The sequence below is a fragment of the Engystomops pustulosus genome, chromosome 10 (genome assembly GCF_040894005.1).
Source record: "Engystomops pustulosus chromosome 10, aEngPut4.maternal, whole genome shotgun sequence".
In the NCBI taxonomy this organism is placed as follows: domain Eukaryota; kingdom Metazoa; phylum Chordata; class Amphibia; order Anura; family Leptodactylidae; genus Engystomops; species Engystomops pustulosus.
This window is the reverse complement of record NC_092420.1, coordinates 36,140,451-36,162,024: the sequence shown is the minus strand read 5'-3', so window position 1 is coordinate 36,162,024 and position 21,574 is coordinate 36,140,451. Positions and strand designations below refer to the sequence as shown.

The 21,574-nt window shown below is 42.7% G+C and overlaps 1 protein-coding gene across 3 annotated transcripts in view; it reads left to right on the top strand.

Moving 5' to 3' along the window:
* Positions 1-21,574, top strand: part of GRIN2B (glutamate ionotropic receptor NMDA type subunit 2B) — a 552,939-nt gene that overhangs the window by 128,516 nt on the left and 402,849 nt on the right. The window contains exon 2 of one of the 3 annotated variants that reach the window (XM_072127540.1): positions 14,898-15,035. The exons of the other annotated variants lie outside the window; for them this stretch is intronic. The gene's annotated coding sequence lies outside the window, so the exon portion shown is untranslated. The remainder of the gene's footprint in view (positions 1-14,897; positions 15,036-21,574) is intronic. 3 annotated transcript variants of the gene reach the window in all.

Sequence of the window (21,574 nt, the reverse complement as noted above, 5' to 3'; positions counted from 1 at the left end):
TCAGGCAGAAATTTGGGTTGTTTTCATGGATTCCACATCAAAGTTGTTAACTTTGTCGCCACCCTGCTGTGTAAGCCACAAAATATACTGGAAAACTTTTTTCATTTACGGATAATATTTCAGCGCTTCTTGCGCAGATGTTTACATTCCCCTCACCCGCCATATCCTAAACTTATAAGAACGCTACTACACTTGATCTTATACAAAAGGTTCTTAGAAGTGCTGTTTGGGGAGTAGCCTAGAGACAGGGGCTTGGATTGGCGAAAGCTCGCCTGGCAGCGGAGCGCCAGCTCCATGCCAAGATCCAACTAACATAGTTTTAACTGCAGCACCTTTAATCTACTACTAGTTCACTGCCTCCATACATGGCCGCCTTATCAAACGTGCTGTGTCAGGCAGAATTTTGGGTTGTTTTCATGGCTTCCATGTTAACTTTGTCGCCACTCTGCTGTGTAATCCACAAAATATACTGGCAAACTTTTATCATGTACCGATATTATTTGAGCGCTTCTTGCTCACCTCCTTTGGTTCCTCTCTGCCACCCATTGGTTTGAAGCCTGAGTCCATTTAGGGTATGTTGCCATGACACTCTCTAGCCTGCCGCTGCTGCCGCTGCCGCTGCCTCTGCATGCCGTCCCCTATAGTGTCAGGGTCAATTATTGGATGTTTTAGATGCTATCTAGCCTCATTCGGTCACTCTGTCATGGCCATGCTGTTGCCCATAATTTTGGCATAATGGTGCGATTAAGCAGCCTCAGAGGCATCCATGCATGCTGCCCCTGCTGTTTCCTGTCCATTTCCGTGGTGTTTCCATCCTTTTCTGAGGTTCCCAGGTGTTTGGCCAAGCTTCCCTGTGCAGAGCCTTGGTCCCCTTGAAAAATGCTCGAGTCTCCCATTGACTTCAATGGGGCTCGTTACTCGAAACGAGCACTCGAGCATCGGGAAAAGTTCGTCTCGAATAACGAGTACCCGAGCATTTTAGTGCTCGCTCATCTCTAGTTTTAACATGTCTTTTCCAAATATTTTTTGATATTATATTTTTTCACCCTCGCTGGAGTTCCTGCATACTTTTCCTACACTGTCTCGGAGCGGCCCAACCTCCATACTCCGTGCGACTGGTCTTGTACTGCAGTTTCTTCAATGTTTGGTGAGCTGAAAAACAGTTTTTTCCTTTTGTCACTAGTCTTATTCTGCACAGGATTTATATAAGAGTCTTATTCTGGATTATAAATCTATCCTAGTATAAGACTGTCTAGTCGTCCTTTGCACATCCTATTAGTTGGCTTACTTTACGCCAGAAAACTAGGATTAAATTCTGTCTGGTCAGCAGTATTTTTGGCGAACAGATCTTTTTGGTGCGAGGTCATGCCCCCTTTTCAGAGCCCACAAAACCCTTTTAAAGAGCTAGTCATAGGAGAGCCAGAAAACTGTATAACAACCTTTATAAATGTGGTGCAGACGGTTTTTCAGTGTAAAATACAACAGAATTATGTTGTTGCCAAATTAATAAATCTCCTTCAGTGTTTACATAAAATGGTTAAAAACTTTGTGTTCTAGCCAGAACGAAAGGGACTCCCCTTGAGGGCCTATGCTTATTAACTATTATGTCTTTTCCTTCTACCCTGTGTCTACCTCCCCAAGGAGCTTCCCTAAATGTATTGTGGGAGATTTGGCCCAGTAGAGACCGTGGTAGCGGGGTGCTGTGATGCAGTTCAAGACAGTGACACCAAGGTTTAGTCCAAACAGGTCTCGCCTGCGTTTATTGTAGCAGCAAAATAAAACAGCCTTTACATTCAGGCATTAAATAAACAAATATCCTACCCGTCAGGGTGCTAACTATACAGGTGTTCACTGACTCACCACTATACAAAATCACTTGGCTGCTCCAGGCACAGAGGTCAGGGCTGTGTGCTCTCCAGCCTCCTTCCAGAGAGAGACAACACTCTCAGCTCTGCTAAGCGGTTTTAAAAAAAAAGACTGATTGGGCTGCTCCCATCACCTGTGTCCAAGGTGCTGGACACCCAACCTCAGCACTAAGGCCTTGCATAATAGCAAAACCTAGGGAAAACATACCGCCCATCCACAGTTAACCCCTTCAGTGTCTCACATACCCTCCCCCTCTGTTTGACCCTGTGGGGGCGAACACTTTTGGCCATCAGACAGTGGGTACGAGACAGGGCATCGGCATTCCCATGCAGCTTTCCTGCTCGATGTTCTACCGTGAATTTGAAATTCTGCAACATTAGGAACCACCTTGTGACCCTGGCGTTCCTCTCTTTGGCCTGACTCATCCAGGGGAGAGTGATCGGTCACCAGTGTAAACTGTCGCCCTATCAAGTAATACCTCAGGGATTCCAGAGCCCATTTTATCGCCAAGCACTCCCTCTCAACTATGCTATATTTCTTCTCAAGGGGTGTGAGCTTGCAGCTCAGGAATGTCACAGGATGTTCCCCACCCTCCACTACTTGGGACAGGACAGCCCCTAAGCCCACGTCAGAAGCGTCAGTCTCCACAATAAAAGTCTTGGTGAAGTTAGGGGTGATCAGTACCGGTCCCTCGCACAAAACCGTCTTAAGTCGCTGAAACGCCCCCTCAGCCTCTTCACTCCACTTTACCATCACCGCCCTGCTACCCTTGGTCAGGTCAGTCAGGGGTGCCGCTATGGTAGCAAAATCGGGGATAAATCGGCGATAATAGCCCACTATGCCTAGGAAAGCCCTCACTTGCTTCTTGCTCATAGGTCGTGGCCACTGCTGGATCGCCTCCACTTTATTTACTTGGGGTTTGATGACACCTCGTCCAATACGGTACCCCAGGTAACGGGCCTCTTCCAGACCCAGTGCACATTTTTGGGGGTTCGCTGTCAACCCTGCTGCCCTCAGGGAGTCTACCACTGCTTGCACCTTGGCCAGGTGACTCTCCCAATCGTTACTATAAACTATGATGTCATCCAGGTAGGCCGAGGCATATCTCCGGTGAGGTTTTAGGACGAGATCCATTAACCTCTGGAATGTGGCGGGAGCCCCATGTAGCCCAAAGGGGAGTACCACGTACTGAAAAAGCCCATCAGGAGTAACAAAAGCGGTCTTCTCTTTGGCCCTGTCAGTAAGGGGTACCTGCCAATACCCTTTCGTCAGGTCAAGGGTGGAGAAGAATCTAGCCTGTCCAAGTCGTTCTATCAACTCGTCAACCCTGGGCATGGGATAAGAATCAAATTTGGACACCTCGTTCAACTTCCTAAAGTCATTGCAGAACCGTAGGGAACCATCAGGTTTGGGAATCAACACAATAGGACTCGACCAGTCACTTTTAGACTCCTCGATAACCCCCAGGTCTAACATCTGCCTGACTTCTTCGGATATGGCTAGCCGGCGCGCTTCAGGGACCCGGTAGGGTTTTTGGTGTACCCGGATGTGGAGTTTGGTTATGATATCATGCTTGATGACTGAAGTACGTCCCGGTAACTTAGAGAACACATCCACATTTCGGAGCACAAACTCCTTTGCTTCCTGAATCTGGGCCCTGGAGAGGGACTCCGAGATCCGTACTTCAGGCACCTTGGCATCGGGTACACCTACCTCCGGTGTCCCCTTCTTGGGGACAGACGCTTTTTCTACTCCCACGGCCATCAGGGACTCTCTTTCCCTCCATGGCTTTAGGAGGTTCACGTGGTATATCTGTTCGGGTTTCCTCCTCCCCGGCTGAGATACCTTGTAGGTTACCTCCCCTACTTTCTCCATGACCTCATATGGTCCTTGCCATTTTGCCAAGAACTTGCTCTCAACGGCACCAGAATTAGCACTCTGTCGCCTGGGTTAAAGGTCCTGAGTCTGGCTGACCTATTGTAGACCCTAGACTGGGCCTCTTGTGCCCTTGTCATGTGCTCCTTTACAAGGGGCATTACCGCCGCTATGCGGTCCTGCATAAGGGAGACGTGTTCTATCACACTACGGTGGGGGGTCCTCTCCTGTTCCCAAGGCTCCTTGGCTATATCCAAAAGCCCACGTGGGGAACGGTCATATAACAGCTCAAAGGGTGAGAAACCCGTGGAGGACTGGGGAACTTCACGTATGGCAAACATCAAATAGGGCAACAAACAATCCCAGTCCTTCCCATCCTTGCTGACCACCCTCTTTAGCATCCCCTTCAAGGTCTTGTTAAACCTCTCGACTAGGCCATCTGTCTGAGGATGATACACAGAGGTGCGGAGCTGTTTTACCTGCAGTAACTTACACATCTCCTTCATTACCCTAGACATGAATGGGGTACCCTGGTCAGTCAAGATTTCCTTGGGGAGGCCTGTGCGTGAGAATACCTGGAACAGCTCCCTAGCAATATTTTTGGAGGAGGTGTTCCTTAATGGAATCGCCTCGGGATACCGCGTAGCGTAGTCAGGATAACCAGGATGTATTGGTGCCCCCTTGAGGATTTGACTATGGGGCCAACCAGATCCATTGCAATCCGTTCAAATGGCACCTCTATGATTGGTAGCAGGACCAAAGGAATCCTGAAGTGGGACACCGGGGCAGTAAGTTGACACTCCGGGCCAGAAAAATCTCTGCAGGATCCTCTCCCGGGTCTTCTCAGCACCTAAGTGCCCTCCCAGCACATGTTTGTGTGCCAACTCTAGCACCAGCCTACGGTGAGATTGGGGTACTACAAGTTGCTCAACCTCCTCACCCCGTATCTGGTCGACCCTGTACAACAGCTCCCCAACAATCACCATTCGGGGGTATATTTTGTCAGCCCCTGGTATTTGGAGTACCCCATTTATCACCTTAACATTCTCCCATGCTTTAAACAAGGTTGGGTCCTGTAGCTGTGCAGCCCCAAAATTCTCACGGGAAACCTCAAGGTCCGGCATGTCGGCCACCTCCTCGTGGCCCTCGACCTCACCAGCTAGGACCTCTAGGGGAGAGAATTCATCACATGGGGTCACCCCTACTGCTGGTGTGGGTACATCGGCCTCAAAAGGTTCAGGGGCCAAGGCCGGACATACCTGACGTCCATTATCTGCAACAGCACCTGAGGTGGGTCTTCGTCTCCAGAGGTCCCAAAACACCGGTAAGTCTCTGCCGATAATAGCCTCATGAAACAGGGTCCCCACCACCCCCACTTCATGGGCAATAGTACCACAAGGGGTATGTAGGTTGATGACAGCAGTGGGATATTCGCGAGTGTCCCCATGTATACACAACACTCCCACTTTCCGCCCGCTGTACAGTCCAGGATCAACCAAAGTTCCCCGCACCAGGGTGACCAGACTCCCTGAGTCTAGCAAGGCTTCCACTGTGTGACCACCGATTGTGACCATGCACACTTGGGGTTCTGCATCCGTGACTGACTCGGCCGCCAGAACCGGCCGGGCAAACAGTGACACTCGCCGGGTCTGGTTGCAGTCCATTGGCTCCACTGACAGTGGACAGTTGGCAGCAATATGGCCCATTTCATGGCACCGCCAGCACTGGATACGGCCATGACCTCTGTCACGAGCCTCACTGGGTTTCTGGGTATCCACGCCCCCCAATGAACCCCCTCCCAACCTGACATGTCTCCCCTTTTCCGCAGTAGCAGTCTTACCAGCTGGTTTGGTGACCCCGTCACTGGCACTGGTTCGTGTGGGAGAGGTAAGTAGAAGGTCCTCCGTAGCCCGATACCTCTCTACTAGGGACACGAGCTCCTCAGCTTTTGTGGGACCGGCCTGTCCAACCCACCGCTGGAGCTGAGAGGGCAGAGAACGGGTGAACTTGTCGAGGACGACTCTCTCTACCATCTGTGCTGGGGTGCAGTCCTCTGGTTGTAGCCACTTCCGGACAAGATGGATCAGGTCATGTATTTGGGAGCGTGGGGGTAATTTTTCTGAGTAAGCCCACTGGTGGACCCGGCTGGAGCGAACTTGAACGGTGACCCCAAGACGAGCCAGAATCTCCGCCTTTAGCTGGGGGTACTTACGGGCCTCCGCTTCACTCAGGTCGTAGTAAGCCTTCTGCGACTCGCCGGTCAGGAACGGTGCCAGGACATCTGCCCACTGCTCAGCCGGTAACTCCTCTCGCTCAGCTACTCGCTCGAACACAGTCGGTCGTCGCCATTTTTTGTAAGGCCTTTTGTACTGCAGCCCGTGCCACCTCCCCTGTACAAACAATTGGCTACTTTTCTGCACATCTCATTCTAGTTTATGACAGTGTGCAGAACAGCGTACTGTGCTCTGTGACCTTCTAGAATTGCTGGCTGGCATCTTTCTGGGCACCACCAGAGCAAGCCTCCATTGTTGCTAATGCTGCTGTAATATCTCACTTCTGTGTGATCTGATTCAGTTTTTTTTTCTGTTCCCTAATTTCCCTGTCCCAATTCCTGTTCCTAATTCCTTCCCCTCTTTCTTGTGTGTGTCTTGCAATGCTGTGTGCTTATTTTTTTGTCAGGGTTTTTTTTTATTTTTTAAATTTCCCATCATTTCCCCCTGACTTGCAGCACTGCTCAGCTTCTGTGTATGTCTTTTTATATATATTTTTGGTAAGTTGTATGTGTTCTATAACTACCAAGTGCAGATAGTGACACACATCCCTGTAAAAATAAACATTACACTTTTTTGCTATAGTAACTTTTTATACTGCAGGGTTTTTTTTTTGCTTTTTACCCGTGTCCAAGCCATCTTGTAACACCTTGCTAATCAGCATTTTCTCATTTTTGTGGCTTTTTTGATGTGAAAAAAGGTTTTTTTTCCATAGTTTTTACACTTCCACAAGCCATATTTTCTGAATGTAGCGACAAATGAGAGCTGATCAGTAACATCTTGCTGAACAGCATTTGCACCTTTTTTGTTGATTTATTTTTTTGTGTGTCAAGTAGGTTTTCTATTTTCTTTTCTTATTTTTTACTATAGTTTTTGCACAAGCAATGGGTTCTGATCAGTAACATCTTGCTGTTTGACAACTAGATTTTTTTTTTACTGTAGTGAATTGACACTGATTCTGAAGGGGAGTAATGCCCCATTCCTTTATTTTTCCTCCTCTAGTGATAAGGGGCTCTCTAGAAGGCGCCACAGGACCACTGCTGAGCATGTCCCCAGCCCACAAGGGATCCTTCATGGACCCCAACCCATAATGTGATGTGCCCTAAATTCCTGAGTTTGTAGGCAACTCAGGAATTCATTTAGAGACTGATGGCCGCACTGAAATAGATTTTTCAAAGTCTTTTGTCTCTGAGGATCTCATAAATTTCATGTTACAGACAAATTTATATGGCCAACAATTTTTTGCACAAAACCCCACATCATCATTTTCTAGGTAAACCCCTGTAGATGCAGTAGAAATAATGAAATTTTGGGGTCTTGTGCCTCATATGTTCACTGTTAAAAACTTGAGATTAGGCAGTACAGGCGGACCCTGACTTTAGCACACCCGACTTACAGATGACCCCTAGTTGCAGACTGACTTCACTACTCACTGTGACTACTGGAGAAGCTCTTTGGATGCTTTCCTTTAAGCCCAGGCTACAATGATCAGCTGTAAGATGTCTGTAATGAAGCTTTATTGATAATACTTGTTCCCATAGCAGCACAAAATTTGGAAAATCCAATTGTCACTTGAACGAAAAAAAATTATCATCTGAAGTTACAATGAAATATATCAGTTCTGACTTAATTACAAACTCAATTTAAGAACACCCATAAAGAACCTATATTGTACATTAGCCAGAGACTGCCTGTATTAGAGTACAAATTTTTTGTATACTTATACCCCTGGCATCCTCTTCTCACCCGGGTTGTCTTCTCCCAGTATCTTCTGACTTCCAAGTAGTGCAGAACAGTGTAAGCGTGTGGGCAGAGAGCAAAGACATGCCTCTGCCTGCACTTCCGGGAAGCCAGAGCTCAGCCTTGAAGATGAGCTGGGGAAGAAGAGGACGCCACAGGTTGAGAACCGGAGGCAAGTACTAAGTTTATTATTTCATCATGAAAGGGGCAGTGCTGGTCCTTATTTTAAAAGGGGGGCACTGCTGGGCATTTCTGAAAAGGGGGGCACTGCTGGACATTTCTTTAAAGGGGGGCACTGCTGGACATTTTATTAAAGAATAGTTGCTGCATTTTTTATCCTAGGCTTATACTCAAGTTACACCCACAGGTTTAGGGTTTGTGAGGGAAAAGATACAAGTTAGCCCCCCAGAATGCCCCCACCCTTTGTCCTAGGAGTTAGTGGGAAGCTTCTGTAGAATCTGGTGTTACCATCTCTATGTGGATAACTTTTATAACAGAATTGCAGTATTCCAATCACTCAGTTCCAGAGGTGCTGTAGCATGCAGAACTGTATGCAAAAACCAGAGAGGCCTCTGTAGATCCCTTACTAGGCAGCCACTTAGAAAGGGGGACTTCAAGGCACTCTGCACTTAGAACATGATGTTTGTCAAGTATTATTCATGGGGACTCCAGCACACTCACCCCTGTACAAGGCACCACCACCGTTGCCCCCAAGCCAGGGGGCATCCTGGCTTACAATAAATACATGGGTTGGGTTGATTTTTCCAAACAGGTGCTGAAGCTGTACAGTGTGCCACGGAAAACAAAAATATGATACGGATGGCACTGTACAACTCTCATGTGCTGTTCCAAGTGCATGTTATGCCCTATCACTTCTCCATTTTCGAGAGGTGGTGATTAAGGCACTAATATTTGGACATGGCAACATTTTCCCAATGAAGTCCTCCAGACTACTACTAAAGAAAGACTCAGAAAAGATGTAGAATCTGTTCCAAAAGGAGGGTTAGGAAGGACACTATATATCATTGTGAGACTTGCCCATAGTTTGGTTTTCTATTTCTCCTCCAAGCCTGTGGATTTGTTAGCACATCTTTTGTAATTCTCCAAGTTTTGTCTCAAGTACACATGGTGCTTTATCATTGCGGAGCCGTTTTGTACCTTCTAGCTAGTGTTTAGGATTACATGTTGGGCCTTTTTCATCAGAGAGCTGACATTTCACAGTGGCATAAATTGGGCATCAAACTTGTGTATTTTCAGAAATAATTGCAATTTCCGTTGCACATAATACAGGCAGTCCCCGGGTTACGTACAAGATAGGGTCTGTAGGTTTGTTCTTAAGTTGAGTTTTTATGTAAGTCAGAACTGTATACTTTATTATTGTAACCCCAGTCAAACTTTTTTTGGTCTCTGTGACAATTGGATTTTAAAAATGTTCTTAAGTGTCTTAAGAACCAGGATTAACAATAAAGCTTCATTACAGACACCTGTGATAACTGTTATAGCTGTTTATTGTAGCTTAGGACTAAAGTACAGCAAATTACCAAAATCCAGAGGTCCGTTTGTAACTAGGGGTCGTATGTAAGTCAGGTGTTCTTAAGTAGGACACCACCTGTATTTGAAAACCACCTGTATGTTCAAAAGGCTCACTAAACCACTTGATAAATTCTGTAAGGGGTGCAGTTTCTAAAATACACATATTACACCTTGTTAAAATCTCCAAAGGGTGTACATTCCAAACATGGGTCACTTTTCAGGTTATCCTCTGTTTTGTACCACTAGGGCTCTCCAAATACATGTAAATTATTTCTGTCAAATTCGGCTTTTATAAGTCAAACATCCCTCTTTCCCTCTACTGCATGCCCATATAACATTTTATATCCACATGGGATAAAACATTTTAAACTTTTTTAGGGGTTGTTTCTACTGTTATGACTTTTATTAACTTTTTCCTTTTTACGGCCTAGTTTGATCATATACCTGTTGGGAAAAATGCACATATTACACCTTGCTAAATTCTTCAAGGATTATATTTTCCAAAATGGGGACACATGTTGGGGTTCTTCTCTGTTTTGGTACCACTAGGGCTCTTCAAATACATCCTGACACATGTAAAGAATTTCTGTGAAATCTGGCTTCTAAAAGGCAAACATCCCTCTTTCCCCTCTGAGCCCTATTGGGTGCCCATACAACATTTTTAATGCACAAATAGGGCAATTCTACACTTGGGAGAAATAGTTTTACACATTGTTGGCAGTTGTTTAATCTGTGTTTCCCTTGTTTCACTTAGGAAAATTAGGGGTAAAGGTGACTTTTTGGGAAATTTTTTCCTTTTTGGGGCGTAATTGTATCATATACCTGTTGGGGCTAATGTACATATTACACCTTGCTACATTCTTCAAGGGATCTACTTTCCGAATATGGCATCACTTGTTGGGGTTCTCCTCTGTTTTGGGCTCTCCAAATGCATCCTGACATATGAAAAATATTTCAGCCATTTTAGTCCTCCAAATACTGAACACCGCTCTTTCCCTTTCAAGTGCCACCCTGTGGCCAAACAGATGAGTACAGCCATAAATTGTTTATTGGCATACTGAAGTGGAATTGAACCAAACATTGTGAGATGCATTCTCCTTTTTAACTCCTTGTGAAGGTGCAAATGTTATTGTTTATTGAATATATTGTATAAAAAAATAAAGGGTTACCAAACTTCCAAAAGGTTGTTTTGAATATTTTGAGGGGTGCTGTTTTTAAACTTGGGTAATTTGTGGGGAATCATATAGGCCTTATAAAATCAAAATAGGATTTGACGATTTTTGTGAATAGCTGAAAAATGGCACCTTAAGTTATAAGCCTCCTATCATCCTCAAAAAAGGAAAGGATGTTTAAAAAAAACCCCAACATATCAAAAATGTTATTTATCAAGTTATTTTGGCGATATGGCTAACTTTCCAGAAAGTAGAAAAAATTTGAATTTGTAAAACATAATTTGTTTCAACATTTTTGCCAAATTTCTGGATTCTTTTCCATGAATTAATACTAAACATATTGGCTAAATTTCTCAGCTAATATAAAGTACACTGTGTCACAAAAACAATCCCAAAATCACCTGGATATGTGAAAACATTTCAAAGTTATTACTGAAAAACACGAACTCAGCTGATACTCAAGTAAAAAAAAAAGGGAAGTAAAAACTCACCTTCCGATGCCACCCGCAGGTCTTCTCCACGATCTGAGTGTGTGCAGCAGGCAGCTGTCACACACAATATTATGGCTGAGACGGCTGATGTCAAAGCCTGTGATGACACGGACGTGCTGCTGCCGAACGGATCGCAGAGAAGACCTGCGGGGGGGCATCAAAAGGTGAGTTTTGACTTTCTTATTTTATAAACTGGGCAAACTGAGGCTGGTGAATGGGTGGCTATGTAATGGGTCAGGGATCTGGCTATACAATAGAGAGGGAACTGGCTATATAATGGGGCAGGGGTCTGGCCATATAATGGGGACAGGGGTCTGGCCATATAATGGGGACAGGGGTCTGGCCATATAATGGGACAGGGGACTGGCTATATAATGGGTAAATGCTGGCTTTATACAGGGGCTGGCTATATGCACAGACAGCGTGCTCTATACGCAAATGCTTGCTGGCTATATACTGGGGGCAAGGGTCTGAAAAGCTGTATACTAGGGGGAGGCTGTGACCAATGCATTTCCCACCCTAGGCTTACACTCAAGTCAATAAGTTTTCCCAGTTTTTTTTGGAAAAATAGGAGCCTAAGCTTATATTCGGGTCGGCTTATACTCGAGTATATACGGCAAATGTTATTTTTAGATGGCAAAATAGGGATATGCAGGATAATGTATATCTTTAGCTGGGGTTGTTGTTTAGATTTTCAGCACGCAAACATATTTTTGGTCTATATTCTTTTGTTCTGTGTTTTTTTTTTTAATATAATGCAGTAAAATGTAAAACAATCTTTTTGATACACATAGTTAATAAAGAAACTGCTGTCAAAAGCTAATAGAGTCTTCATAGCTGGAAATACACTATTATGTGGAACTAATGTTGAGACAGTGTGTAACTAGCCTGAAAACAACTTCCGTACAACCGGTTTTCTATTTTCTATTTCTCCCTGCTCACTTACTGACTAAATGCTTAATTTGCCTGACCAACTATGTGTCCCCAAGCAATTCACAGCCACATTTAATCTGATCCGCTTATTTCCCAAGAGTGTTGGATCATTTTCATCGGCATCAAAAGACTTTGCCACATATACCTGTGTGTTCTCTGTGTAAGGTTTTAAAGACTAAGTGCTGATACTTCTTAAAATGTTTATTTTTGCTTGAAAATTATCACAATTTAGAAAAAAAATGTTAGTTCATCCAAGGCTTAAAATCTACTAATGGCTGTGACATGTCACGGTATATAGTCCTTTTCATATCTAAATGAATTAAAAAATGAGCAAACTTTTATGCTAGGTCTGTGTGATTGATGCATTTCTTAACCACTTCTGACACTAAGAAATATTTTAAAATATGTTTTCTAAATTTTTCATAAGACTCTTTCTTAAGGTCTTGTGAGTTTAAACTTGAGACGACATGTTTCCTTATCCTGCATTTACACAGTGTTGTTCTGATGCTGTCTTGTTTCATTTTATTCTGTTGCTATGCGTTTTCAACAGATTTCACTAGTATGAACTCATTATAGGTTTCTTCAATTAATTGAATTTGATACAGCGATTGAATAGAAAATTGACAACCAAAAATGCATTTAGTAAAAAATGTGATTAGAATTGTATATTCATTTAAATGCAGGTTATGAATATTCTATAGCAGTGACATCACTGCCTCTTCTCTGACAACTAAAAATATATTCTACAATATTCTGTATAAAATTTTGCCTTGTGATTGGATCAACCCACACAAATTAAAGAGCAGGTACATCTATAAGCAGTATTTAATGTATGTTATGTTAAAATTCACATAACAGCTTGATAGCTTTATGAATGCAGTCTGGAATAAATATCAAGCGATAAATCACTCTGCAAAAATTATCAACTTTTTTCCATTTTGCAATGCACTATATTGCAATGGACTATATGTCCATCTATGGCCTGGCAGACTTACAGATGTTGCACTAGTTAACATGACTGGCTTAAACCATTTACAAAGTCTGTAGCACACTCCTTTTGTGTGGTAGCCAATTTAACTTACACAATTTTAGCCATGTTGACCATTAACTGTACTAAATTTGACAACTTACATTAGCACATTTTAGTTAAAGAGGACCTGTCACCCTTAAAAAAGTAATCAGCTCCAAGCGCTACCCAATTTTCAGGAGTGTTAAACTGCTAGCTTTATTAGAATCCTCCGATAAAGTTACTTACTTTAGTAAGTTACTTTAGTAAGCAGCCCCTAGTGTGTTTTTTTTAGGGTAACAGGTTCCAGGGCTGCTTATATTTATTAAGTAAGCACTCCATAACATTTTTGCAACCCTGCACCTCTCACATTGATTTTAACAATTGATTTTAACACTTTTGGTTTCTTTTTTTATTTATTGCACTCATACTGATGCATTTCTATTGTTTCGGTTAGTGAAGCTGGATTGCAAAAATATAAGTTTAACTTGACAACAGTAGGCCCCGGATAAGTGTATGTAATCTCCAGCTTCCAACCTTGTCCCACACATTACACTTTTGAATACAGGGGTCCCCTACTTAAGGACATTCAATGGACCTCTCTGCCCACTGAGCTCTGGTGAAGCTCTCTAGATGCTTTACTTTAGTCTCAGGCTGCAGTGATCAGCTGTAAGGTATCTGCAGTGAAGTGTTATTGATAATACTTGTTCCCATTGTAGCAAAAAAATTGGAAAATCCAATTGTCACTGGGACAGAATTTTTTATGAGCTTCAATTATAAAATGTACAGTTACGGCTTCTATCTTGTACGTAACCTGGATACTGACTATACACTTATATTCTACACAGACATATATGATATACGTGTATGATGCCATGTTTATAAGTACTGTCCAGCAGCAGCCCCCCATTATACTTTATAGTTCAGCAGTTACCCACTTATTAATATAATGGTCACCAGCCCCCCTTATTATTGAAATGTCTAGCAACAGCATCCTCTCATTTATGAAATATCCAGCAGGCTCCCCTCAAAACAGAAAACTGTGAGGAATTGATACAGAAAGTATATAGGAAAATTGTATAACTTTTACTTACACAAACCATATAAATTATTTGTTGAAAGTGGACAACCCCTTTAAGGACCCAGCTAATTTTCTTCTTAAGGACACAGGTTGATTTTTCAAATCTACCATGTGTCACTACAGTATTTACAATTATAACTTGAAAGCCGATGTGCCACAATCCGATCGCATGCGACACAATTCCCTGTGCGATTCAGGGGATAGTCAAGAAACCCAACAGAATCGCGGTCCGCTGACCCTAAGTAAATGTGCCCCAATATGTTTATTTAGCTCTAAAATTACCTGTTCATGCAGGGTAAAACCCTAAGGGGACTATTTTCTTTAGTCATGAACAAGTGTCTCCACATTGGAGGGGCAAAGATCTAGCCAAAAAGATGAGCCAGAGGGAATCCTTCTGGATTTTCCAGCTAAAAACCCTGGTCCCGCTAGGTCTTAACGCTGATTTTGAGATTAAATGTTTTTTATGAAACCTCTTCTTCCAATATAGTGTTTATATCTAATTATTCTTTTATTTAGACATCAACTTGTAGAATGAGTAATATTGATTCTTTTTGTTCCCTGCTGCATGAACCTCACTTTTATTTGGACATCAATTTGTATAATGAATAACATTGATTCTCTCTGTCTGTAGTGTCCTCAATAATGGGGAAATAAGGGTTTAATTATCATGAATGCACTATAAGGGGTTAATTATCATGAATGCACTTGTTTTATATAAATACTATGAATGTCTGCACATTGGTAAGCCCCGGAAGAAGCCATTATAGGTGAAACTCAGAGTCGCGCAGGTTCCTACTAAGCGTGCATTTTTATACAAGGCTTTTTAATTACCTGTTTTTGTGAGTATATTGATTGAGAATTAAAGAATTTTAATACCTTTTAAAAATTGCTGCACCATCGCGATGTCTCTTCTTTTTCCTGAGAGTTTAGCCGGTGGAAATAGGAAGAAAGCGGAACAAGCTGTGGAGGAGTTCGGTTTCCGAGCGGAAAGATCTTACACCAACCTTGAGTGTCCGAATGAACGCCGCTCTAGGATAAGGAGTTTGCGATGTTATACTATCTCTACTCGTGAGTCGCGACCCACAGCTGTAAAGATACTTTGTCTCCACTGTATTAAATGACTCTGCTATTGAGAAAAAAAGAGGAAGACGTAGAAGCATGAGAACATCTATATTGAGGGCAAATTTCAGGCGCTATGTAGCATTTGCTGTGTCTATAATAAACCAGAACAAGAGAAACCCTTAAAAGTGACCCATTTGAAAGCTAAATCCCTCAAGGAGTATAGTAACACTATATTGGGAAGGCTATACCCCATTGATTAAATTCCCCCATTATGATCATATCCCCTTTATTTATTTATATATATATATATATATATATATATATATATATATATATATATATATATATTATGTTTCAATAATTTTGTAGAATAAAGATGCATTTGGTGAGAAATATCACTTGCTTTTGGATCCCTGTCTTTTAATAGCTGTATGAAACGTTAAGATTTTTTTGTTCATTTGCCCTATAGATGCTGCGGTTACGTTTGACTGTGACTCCGGCTGTCGCATATAGCTGTGTTTACGTTTGTTTGTCACGGTTACAGTTTTGTGTAGGACAAAAAGAAACCGGTGTGAGAGTGGGGGGGTCATCGTAACGAGGGAAGATCCTGAAGCCCTACAGGTGCCACAATTATGTTTGACTGTGGCTCCTACAAGGTTAAACAACTGGGATTATGACTATCGCTACCCCAGCTGTTACTGGGGAGCCGGACTGTCATGTGCAGCTGGGCTACCGCACTGCTTTCACCGTTGAGAGTTGTCATTGTTGACAGCAGTGCAGGATGTAAATACACATCCAGGTGCAGGAAGTACCCGCGGACCTGAATATATATTTACTTCCTAGGTCATTAAGGGGTCAAAACCTTCACAGATTTTTGTCAGTTGCCTCTTACCCTCTCTATAGGCTACAATTGTGTTCCTCATCTTGCAGAAACTTGCCTTTCCCTTCTTTCGTTCCCTCAAATTAGTCACTTTAGGGAATGTTACCTAGTTGGGGGCCATCATTTAGAATGGTTGTCAAGTACGAGTGAGAGCATGGGCGTTTCATATCAGGGTTTACTATCCCTCATCCCTATCTTGACCTGACACATCAGTTCATAGAGGTCCAGACTATTTGCAATGTATATAATTAACTTCATTTCCAAAAGAAATAACATTACTACACAATGCAGGAAATAAGCGTCATCTAATTTCATGGATGATACAAAAGAGGCAACCAATTTCTTAACCATTGCATATTCTGCCTGTGACTTCTATGCTTTATTGTCATGTTCAGTCTGCCATGTGATAATACTTATTGCGAGATAGTAAATTTAGTATTGCACTATTGGTTATTGTAGGGTTGGTTCTAATGTGGGATAGAACACTTGGCCTTGTGACCAGCCAAATTTTCTGCAAAGTTAACTTGAAGATGGGGATGGGGAGAAATTTTATGTGGGCACTAATATTGGAGTACCGTATTTTTCAGACTAAGGCGCACAAAATATCCTTTGATTTTCTCAGAAATCAAAGGTGCGCCTTATAGACCAGTGCGCCTCATACACTCACTGGCCACTTTATTAGGTACACCATGCTAGTAACGGGTTGGACCCCTTTTGCCTTCAGAACTGCCTCAATTCTTCGTGGCATAGATTCAACAAGGTGCTGGAAGCATTCCTCAGAGATTTTGGTCCATATTGACATGATGGCATCACACAGTTGCCGCAGATTTGTCGGCTGCACATCCATGATGCGAATCTCCCGTTCCACCACATCCCAAAGATGCTCTATTGGATTGAGATCTGGTGACTGTGGAGGCCATTTGAGTACAGTGAACTCATTGTCATGTTCAAGAAACCAGTCTGAGATGATTCCAGCTTTATGACATGGCGCATTATCCTGCTGAAAGTAGCCATCAGATGTTGGGTACATTGTGGTCATAAAGGGATGGACATGGTCAGCAACAATATTCAGGTAGGCTGTGGCGTTGCAACAATGCTCAATTGGTACCAAGAGGCCCAAAGAGTGCCAAGAAAATATTCCCCACACCATGACACCACCACCACCAGCCTGAACCGTTGATACAAGGCAGGATGGATCCATGCTTTCATGTTGTTGACGCCAAATTCTGACCCTACCATCCGAATGTCACAGCAGAAATCGAGACTCATCAGACCAGGCAACGTTTTTCCAATCTTCTACTGTCCAATTTCGATGAGCTTGTGCAAATTGTAGTATGCCTCAAAGTTCGACATACTGTTCGTTAAGAGATGCTCTTCTGCCTACCTTGGTTGTAACGGGTGGCGATTTGAGTCACTGTTGCCTTTCTATCAGCTCGAACCAGTCTGCTCATTCTCCTCTGACCTCTGGCATCAACAAGGCATTTCCACCCACAGAACTGCCGCTCACTGGATTTTTTTTCTTTTTCGAACCATTCTCTGTATACCTTAGAGATGGTTGTGTGTGAAAATTCCAGTACATCAGCAGTTTCTGAAATACTCAGACCAGCCCTTCTGGCACCAACAACCATGCCACGTTCAAAGGCACTCAAATCACCTTTCTTCCCCATACTGATGTTCGGTTTGAACTGCAGGAGATTGTCTTGACCATGTCTATATGCCTAAATGCACTGAGTTACCGCCATGTGATTGGCTGATTAGAAATTAAGTGTTAACGAGCAGTTGGACAGGTGTACCTAATAAAGTGGCCGGTGAGTGTATATGAACCATACTTACAGCTGCCTTGAACTGTGCACAGGTCTGCCACCTGCTGGTCATTCATCCTTATAATCAGGTGCGCCTTATAATCCAGTGCACCTTATATATGAACCTAGACATTTTAGCAGGCATGTATTGATGGTGCGCCTTATAGTCCAAAAATAATTAGTAAGTATTCCCAGACCGTACTTTGGTCCCAACCCAGCCTTGTAAGAGTGTGGACTTTTTTTTTTTAAATTAAATGCAATGAGAGCCTGTTCATAAATGTTTCACCCCAGTGTAAGTGGTGGATTTTTTGTTCTCTTCATAAAAAATTTCAAAAGTTATGTAATACAAGTAGAAAAAATGAAATAAATCCAGCTCACCAACCAAACGATCTGTGTCCAGCGCACGGATGCAGAAGAATCCCCATAGACTCGAGGCAACGATACAAAATATGGAAGAACCAGCGCTTCAGGAAACAGTATTGGCATATAAAAGCAAGAATACTTTATTTGTTCCTCTTTAAAATCATGTCACGGCAGAGTGCACATACAAGGATACCAGGACGGATCCGACGCGTTTCGCTCAGATGAGCTTAGTCATGGATACAGGACAAACATGTCTTACCTCTATTTAAACCTCGCGGAGCTCCCGGGCGTGTGACGTCACGAGCACGTGACCGAGCCACATGACAGAACAGTCATGTGATCGAATCACATGATCGGGACGGCCGCACCTCCCATAAAGAGAACCACAAGGTGAGTAAAAGCATATTCAAATTTGTTAAAAACAAACTGGAGAGATCTGATCGGGAGAGACAACAATGTGTAGACATATGTACTGTGTAATAGCAACACATATAAAAGAAACAGAATATAAATATGCGTATACATGACACATTGATACCGGGAACTGTACAGCCTCAGTGCTGATATAGCGCCTGTACCTAGGCATAACTAATTCCTGAAGCCCCGTTATCTATTTCTAAAGAAGAGAGCATGAACAGACAATGATGTATTAAAACTAAGCCACACAATTCCGTCTACCAATATTCAAGGGAGAAGATGTTTTAATTTTTACGTGTGTTCCCAGAAAAACTACGAAACGTATGAGACAGTATATGAATATATCATCCTTTAATAACACAGGATTAAATCCTGTCTTAAATTTAGTCCAAACGGTTGCGTAGTTTTTAACAGGAACATCCAATAGGTTTCCCTATTCATTAGTTTTTTCTTATGGTCGCCACCCCTGGTCGGTCTTTTTACCTTTTCTATACCCATCCATCTAAACGGACTAGTGTCCCCCTGGTGGGTTTCCCGGAAGTGTCTGGAGGCTGCAGAAATATTGGTTATGTTGACATTTCTAACATCCGAAAGATGTTTTCTAATTCTCACTTTTAGTGAGTTTGTGGTGCAACCTACGTATTGTTTATTGCAACTGACGCATACGATCAGGTATACCATATAGGCAGTGTTGCAATTAATGTATGTTTGTATTTTGTAACATGTGTTCGTTACGCATGATGAAAAGGTGTCCGTTGCTAGTAAGAAGCCACATGATAGACATCGCGAGTGACCACATTTGTGGTTACCCACATGGTGTAGCCAGGAGTAATTATTAGTGTTCTGTTCGTTATGTGTGAATAGACTTGGGGACACCATTGTCCCGATAGTAGGTGCCTTTTTGGAGATGAATCTCACTCCTCGTTCAAGGCAAGTTTTTAGATCATTGTCTTGTTCTAAGATGGGCAAATATTTTTTGACAACCTTTTTAATTTGATGAAATTGGTTGCTGTATGTGGTGATGAATGAAATAGGGGTTGTACTCTCTCCTCTTCCATGTGATGCATTATGTGGTGTGTCCTTCAAGAGTGTGGACCTGTGTATGTTATTAATTCTTTTTTTAGCAGAGGACAGAATCTTAGGTCTGTAACCTCTTTCTGTCAACCTGCGTTCCCATTCGATTATATGTTGGTTAAAAGTGGAATCCGCAGAGCTATTTCTGCGGATGCGAACCAATTCCCCATAAGGAATGTTGTCCACGACGTGTTTGGGATGGCACGACGTGGACAACAAAATGGTGTTACCTGACACCTGTTTGCGAAAGGGAGATATTTTAACTACGTCCTCACTTGCTTCTAGCGTAACATCCAAGAAATCAATGCTATTGCCCCCAAAGTAATATGTAAATTTCAGATTCATCTCATTTGCATTCATGTAGGAAACAAAGCCTTCAAAATCTGAGGACGAGCCCTTCCAAATCCACAACAGGTCGTCTATGTAGCGGCCGAACCACTCCACAGCCTCTCACCTGGGTCACACCCAGTTATTTACGAGACACAAAAAACCTACTCCAAAAAATTGAAAATTTTAAGTGGAAGAGCACATACAGTTGGACGTCCTGTGACGTTTGTGCTCTATATTCATCAATCCCCCATCAGAAAGCCCTTGGTTATCTGGCGAAGCACCTGAACGAATTCAGTTCGTATTCTCTAGAACTAAAGGAATACATCCTAATGACCACGGAGTTTCTCCTGAAAAACAATTTTTTTATGTTCAACAATCATTATTATTTGCAAGTGGAGGGGGCCCCCATGGGGGCTAAATTTTCCCCCTCCCTTGCGAATATATACATGATACAGTGGGAGAAACACTATATTTTTTGTGACAGTAATCCACACAGGTCGTCTGTGGAGTGGTTCGGCCGCTACATAGACGACCTGTTGTGGATTTGGAAGGGCTCGTCCTCAGATTTTGAAGGCTTTGTTTCCTACATGAATGCAAATGAGATGAATCTGAAATTTACATATTACTTTGGGGGCAATAGCATTGATTTCTTGGATGTTACGCTAGAAGCAAGTGAGGACGTAGTTAAAATATCTCCCTTTCGCAAACAGGTGTCAGGTAACACCATTTTGTTGTCCACGTCGTGCCATCCCAAACACGTCGTGGACAACATTCCTTATGGGGAATTGGTTCGCATCCGCAGAAATAGCTCTGCGGATTCCACTTTTAACCAACATATAATCGAATGGGAACGCAGGTTGACAGAAAGAGGTTACAGACCTAAGATTCTGTCCTCTGCTAAAAAAAAAAAAAAAAAAGAATTAATAACATACACAGGTCCACACTCTTGAAGGACACACCACATAATGCATCACATGGAAGAGGAGAGAGTACAACCCCTATTTCATTCATCACCACATACAGCAACCAATTTCATCAAATTAAAAAGGTTGTCAAAAAATATTTGCCCATCTTAGAACAAGACAATGATCTAAAAACTTGCCTTGAACGAGGAGTGAGATTCATCTCCAAAAAGGCACCTACTATCGGGACAATGGTGTCCCCAAGTCTATTCACACATAACGAACAGAACACTAATAATTACTCCTGGCTACACCATGTGGGTAACCACAAATGTGGTCACTCGCGATGTCTATCATGTGGCTTCTTACTAGCAACGGACACCTTTTCATCATGCGTAACGAACACATGTTACAAAATACAAACATACATTAATTGCAACACTGCCTATATGGTATACCTGATCGTATGCGTCAGTTGCAATAAACAATACGTAGGTTGCACCACAAACTCACTAAAAGTGAGAATTAGAAAACATCTTTCGGATGTTAGAAATGTCAACATAACCAATATTTCTGCAGCCTCCAGACACTTCCGGGAAACCCACCAGGGGGACACTAGTCCGTTTAGATGGATGGGTATAGAAAAGGTAAAAAGACCGACCAGGGGTGGCGACCATAAGAAAAAACTAATGAATAGGGAAACCTATTGGATGTTCCTGTTAAAAACTACGCAACCGTTTGGACTAAATTTAAGACAGGATTTAATCCTGTGTTATT